This window comes from Centroberyx affinis, unplaced genomic scaffold (genome assembly GCF_046629955.1).
Source record: "Centroberyx affinis isolate AG114_WGS23_722 - 3 ecotype Tasmania unplaced genomic scaffold, CSIRO-AGI_Caff_v1 ptg009483l_1, whole genome shotgun sequence".
NCBI classification, from domain to species: Eukaryota; Metazoa; Chordata; class Actinopteri; order Beryciformes; family Berycidae; genus Centroberyx; species Centroberyx affinis.
In genome coordinates this window covers 44,243-50,000 of record NW_027284547.1, presented here as the reverse complement: position 1 = coordinate 50,000, position 5,758 = coordinate 44,243, and the positions used below count along the sequence as shown (strand labels likewise).

The 5,758-nt window shown below is 42.4% G+C and overlaps 3 non-coding genes across 3 annotated transcripts; all 3 read left to right on the top strand.

Moving 5' to 3' along the window:
- The first annotated feature begins 452 nt into the window (after positions 1-452).
- trnar-ccu (transfer RNA arginine (anticodon CCU)) lies at positions 453-525 on the top strand. Its single transcript has one exon. It is a non-coding gene; the product is annotated as a tRNA-Arg (tRNA).
- A 265-nt stretch (positions 526-790) lies between these two features.
- Positions 791-872, top strand: trnal-uag (transfer RNA leucine (anticodon UAG)). The gene has a single exon. It is a non-coding gene; the product is annotated as a tRNA-Leu (tRNA).
- Positions 873-1,154: 282 nt separating this feature from the next.
- On the top strand, positions 1,155-1,226 carry trnam-cau (transfer RNA methionine (anticodon CAU)). The gene has a single exon. It is a non-coding gene; the product is annotated as a tRNA-Met (tRNA).
- The last annotated feature ends 4,532 nt before the right edge of the window (positions 1,227-5,758 follow it).

The window sequence follows — 5,758 nt, the reverse complement described above, 5'->3', positions numbered from 1 at the left end:
CTCATCATGCACTTTTCAACATGTATTAGCAAGAGTTTTGCCTGAGAACGCCAGTTGCCATGCTGGTTCTATCTCGTTACACCGCAGCCGGCTGTGGGTGTAGTCCCAGTGGCCTGATGGATGAGGAGCCAGAGATTGTGGGTTCAAGTCCCGCTTCGGCCGACTGAAAGCAGAGTGGCGCAGCGGAAGCGTGCTGGGCCCATAACCCAGAGGTCGATGGATCGAAACCATCCTCTGCTAAATTCTTAGCTTTTCCAAGCAGAAAGCCTCCATCATGTCCACGACTCCTACGTCCATGCCTTCGTTCTACTCTCATCACATGAGTAATCAACCCATGTCGACATTGACATGGCTTGGACACCACAGCAGCATGTATTAGCAAGTGTTTTAGCTGAGAACGGCCGTTACCGTGCTGGGTCTACGTCGTGACACCGCAGCCGGCCGTGGGTGTAGCCCCAGTGGCCTAATGGATAAGGCACTGGCCTCCTAAGCCAGGGATTGTGGGTTCAAGTCCCATCTGGGGTGTTTGAAAGCAGAGTGGCGCAGCGGAAGCGTGCTGGGCCCATAACCCAGAGGTCGATGGATCGAAACCATCCTCTGCTAAATTCTTAGCTTTTCCAAGCAGAAAGCCTCCATCATGTCCACGACTCCAACATTCATGCCTTCATTCTCCTGCCATGGCATGAGTAATCAGCCCATGTGTACATTGACATGCCTTCTCTCCTCTCTGCTGCAGTGGACACCATAGCTGCTTCCCAAGCATCGTAGCGGAGACGCCAGCGGAGCAGCTGGTAGTGTGGCCGAGTGGTCTAAGGCGCTGGATTTAGGCTCCAGTCTCTCTGGAGGCGTGGGTTCAAATCCCACCACTGCCATATGGCTTCTGGTTAGCTTTGCCCCTCTGTGCTCAATCCTTCTAGCAATACCTACGACGTTATGGCAGGAAAACGTCAAACCACAGGACAGAGAGGCTGCTTGCAAAGTCCAATAAAGGAGCTGACACCTCAACATGTATTAGCAAGAGTTTTGCCTGAGAACGCCAGTTGCCATGCTGGTTCTATCTCGTTACACCGCAGCTGGCTGTGGGTGTAGTCCCAGTGGCCTGATGGATGAGGAGCCAGAGATTGTGGGTTCAAGTCCCGTTTCGGCCGACTGAAAGCAGAGTGGCGCAGTGGAAGCGTGCTGGGCCCATAACCCAGAGGTCGATGGATCGAAACCATCCTCTGCTAAATTCTTAGCTTTTCCAAGCAGAAAGCCTCCATCATGTCCACCACTCCTACGTCCATGCCTTCGTTCTACTCTCATCACATGAGTAATCAACCCATGTCGACATTGACATGGCTTGGACACCACAGCAGCATGTATTAGCAAGTGTTTTAGCTGAGAACGGCCGTTACCGTGCTGGGTCTACGTCGTGACACCGCAGCCGGCCGTGGGTGTAGCCCCAGTGGCCTAATGGATAAGGCACTGGCCTCCTAAGACAGGGATTGTGGGTTCAGGTTCAAACTGAGATGATTGGAAGTAGAGTGGTTGTGGAGTTTGTTACTTCCTTTTTTGAAAAGTTATAATGTTTCATAATAAATGTGTTAACTTTGTAAAGGTTGGCACCAAGTTCTGCGCATGAGAAATTTACACTAAAAAAGCTTAAAGACACTTTTCTCGATTTTTAGCCCTACATTAGCAGTTGTTTGTACTTCATAGTATACACTTTATCGAGACCTGTTATAGTATATAGTAGTATAGTATATTATAGTATAGGCATGTCACCTTAAGGTTGTTGACAACAAGGCATCAAAGCACTGAAAATTTGAAACTTATTACTGCACAGTATACATTTTATTTTAATATGTGATTCCACTTTTACCATGTGTTATTATGTGTTATTATTGTGTGCTGAATTTTGAAATAAGCGTTGTCTGCTGCAACTGTTTTTAAGCCTCAAATAAATTGCCTCAATGAGGACATCAAAGTTTTCTATTCTATTCTATTCTATTCTATTCAAACTTCAAAACCTCACTGATAAGCACCGGTGGACAGAACAGGCACAGATAGCTTCATATTTTCATGAGCAGTGTTGTGGAAAGTTACATTTGAAACTTCTCCTTTTTCCAACTTTTACATATTTTAAAAAATGTTTAGCGATTTACTTTTCTACCCCTTGCTGTTAAAATAGTAGTCGTGTTAGTGACTGCCACTAAAATGTTTGACACCAGTGCGATTAAAAAGTGCCTTGTGTTTATCAGGACAATGCAGTCAGGGAGGGGCGATTAATTAAAAATCAACCATTTTTGTCTCGTTTTCTGAAACATTTTCACTGATTCAAGGTTTCTGCAGAGGCCTGAATTATGCCTCTATCCTTAACCCTAACATCAGCTCTACAATAGTTGCAACGTGACAGCCAGAGCTGGGACAGTGTTTTCTCGATCTGAAACTTTCAAGGCCTGACCCTGTCAAAACTTACCACTTGGCCTTGCTGGAGGAAAGCAGCTATTGACACTTAAAATATTGTCAAACCAAGCGGACAGGCAGACAGACTGGCAGGCTGGCAAGCAGGGACAGAAGCTGGGAAAAGGCGTCTTTGATCGCTCTATGTCTGGAAACTGCTCGTCTGCAGACACCCAACTACTCAGCAAAGGTCAGAGTGGAAAACAAAAACACCTCGGGATTTTTATAGAACTGCATCTGTCTACACAGTGAGGTCAGACAATGTGACACAAAACAGGCACATTGGAATTTTAAAAGATCTCTAATCTCTGTCTCAGCCTTGCCTTCAGTCTGTTCTCTGTTTCTTGCTGTTTCTCACTCTCTTTCTTTCTTTCTCTCTATACATTATATATATACAAAGCATACATATATACATTGTATATTTACACTGAATGTACAAAATATTGAGAACATCTTCCTGATATTGATTTGCAGCCCCTTTGGCACAAACCAGATAAATTCTCTCAAAGCTTAAAAATACTTCTGTTACTCCTCTGCTTCTCTTTATCTCCATCTCCTCCTTTGTGATAGGTTTAATAGCGGAAATCAATAAGGTATGTTGGCTTTTACCTGGATTCACCTCATCACTGTACTTCAGGAAGAGTATGTCTCCCCAATTCACACACCCTTCTACACACCCTTTCAAATATTCAAATTTTCTAGTCATAATTGCTTTGAGCCATTAAATTAAACTATATTAAATCAGATTTTGATTCCAGTTTTGAAGTTCAAATTTCCAATTTGGATAGAAGCCAATCAAAATCAAGGTAAAACTCTACAACATACCTGGCGGCTTATTTCTGACAATGTATTACTTAAACTCCTTGTTTGTGTAAGTGTGCACAACCCTTATAGCTGAGGATTGAAATTGTGTTAAAATTTAAAGTCCCCATGAAATTAACTCCCATTACTTTTACTTCCTGGAAAACAGAGTATCTTTAATGGTGACCTCATGCTGCACCAGTAGGCATAAATAAAAAATTCCAACCAATAAAACCATCACAGATTTTTGAACAATCCCGCCCCTCTGCCCCTCCTATCAAATTTTGCCTTTCTCTCCCAGACTGATATTCCATTGGTTTAGGCTTTTGAATGATCCCTCACTGTGTTATGTCCCGCCCCAACATCCTTCCATGTACAGTACAAAGCTAATTTGCCTTCAGTTTAGGTGATTCTGATTAGATCAGTTCAAAGCAGGATTTCACTGAATCTTTGTTGCACTACATACACTTATGATATCCACTGTACAGCTTTTGCTTCTGGCATATTGGGTGTGCAGACTCAGTTACCGTGCAAGGTAAGAAAATGCAACACGAAAACATATAAAAATACCTACAAGTTATTTTTTTGGATTGTAGAGGTACAGGAATGATTTCTACTTATTCTACTGTCTTGGTATCATTTTTATATCCTTTGCTGTACTTGTTATTGGCTCCTTGTAATTTTGGGTAAATGCCTAAAATACTAAATGTAAAGATGGGGTTGAAAAGGGTTTGTTAAGTGTCCAGTTGATTGAATAAAAGGCCTGTGTCTGTGTATGTATTTGCATATGTATGTATGCAAGTGTCTGTATGTAATGTATGCATGTAGGTAATGTATGTAAATCTTATTTCCCAGAACAACTAACTACAGGTTAGGGCACAGACTGTACTTTTGGTGTGTGTTTCAATCCAAAGACGTGATACAAATTCACATAGTTCAAGGGAACACAGAAACAGTCTGATGAATCTCCAGCACGATGAGCCAGCAGAGCCATGGATTTATGGCTTGACTGACATGAGTTTAAATTTATGACTTTCAACCCATGCACTTAAAGCATATCTGAATTCCTTTGCATTTCAAGCGACCACCCAAGGCTATATTCTAAAGCAGCGGTTCCTAAAGTAGGGTCTGGGGACCAATGGTAGAGAGAGAGAGAGAGAGAGCGAGAGAGAGAGAGTTTCAGTTGGTCCCTAACTTCACTATTATTGAAGTCACTGGAAGTTGGTGCAGTGAGAGAATATATACGGATGACTGTTGATAGAAGGTTTCACTCTCCCGACTGTTGTTACCACCCCACCTACAGTATAGACAGTTATATAACTCTGCACCAAGTCTTATCCAACAACAAAAATCCTCTCAGATGGGGTTCCTTGGGATGCAAGCTTGTCAAATGAATGTCTGTGGTCTAATGCACATCTATTTTGGGGTCCTTCATATGAAAAGGAACTATGTAAACTTCTAAGAAGTTAAAACTTCGGAAGAACTTTTTCGAAGGAAGAGGGAAGGAAGGAAGGATGGAAGGAAGGATGTCAGGCACAAAGTAAGAACGTAAGGAAAACAGGAAGAAACAAGGAGACAAAAGAAAGACATTCCCTATATTGGATTACTTCATTTGTTTCTCATTAATTTATTAATCCTTATTTCTTTTACTGTAATTTCATGTCTTGTCTTTATGGTTTACTGTGAATTTTACCTTTTAGAAATGTGCAATAAAACACATTTTAGTATCATGACACTGAGAAAATTGTTAAATAGCAGCAGTGGCAGAGATAGAGAATAAGAGGCGGTGTAAACTTTTTTCACATCACTCTCTTCACCTTGTACTTTCTTACGGAGGTTTTGGCAGCGTTTCCATGGCAACACAGATGCAGCGATGGCTCGGCCGCCAAGGAGGTTATGTGTGTGTGAGTGTGTGTTTTTTTATATATATATGTGTGAGAGACATTCTGTGTGTGTGTGTGTGTGTGTGTGTGTGTGTGTGAAAGATGTAGCTGTGTGTGTGTGTGTGTGTGTGTGTGTGTGTGTGAGAGAGATAGTCTGCATACGCTTGTGTCACACAGACTCTCTCTCTCTCTGGTAAAAGCAATATCTACGAATGTATAAGCTTTGGTTTGTGTTCATATTGTTTTTATCTTTGCAAAGAAATAGACTTAACAAATGCGTACACTACAGTTTTGTTTACATTGCTATAGCTCCCATCAATTCCCAAGTTCCTTTCCCTGTGAATACAGTCTGCCTACCGCTGTGTGAAGCTCTCTCCTTACACTAGAGTGGAACTGCCCTCCCAGACACTTTGTACTGCTCTGTCTGAAAGCACCTTAAATCTTCCAGACGAGGCAGGGCAGCCAGTGGAGCGCACTCCCAAGGAATCCACTCACACGGTGCTGGGGAGGATGAAAAATCTGACATCGGTTCAACTTTTCCAAGCAGAATGCGCAGGCGTTTAATGTCACAGCCAATCAAACTTTAGCAAGGGTTGATCTCACTTCCCATTAAAACATTCAATATGGTGACC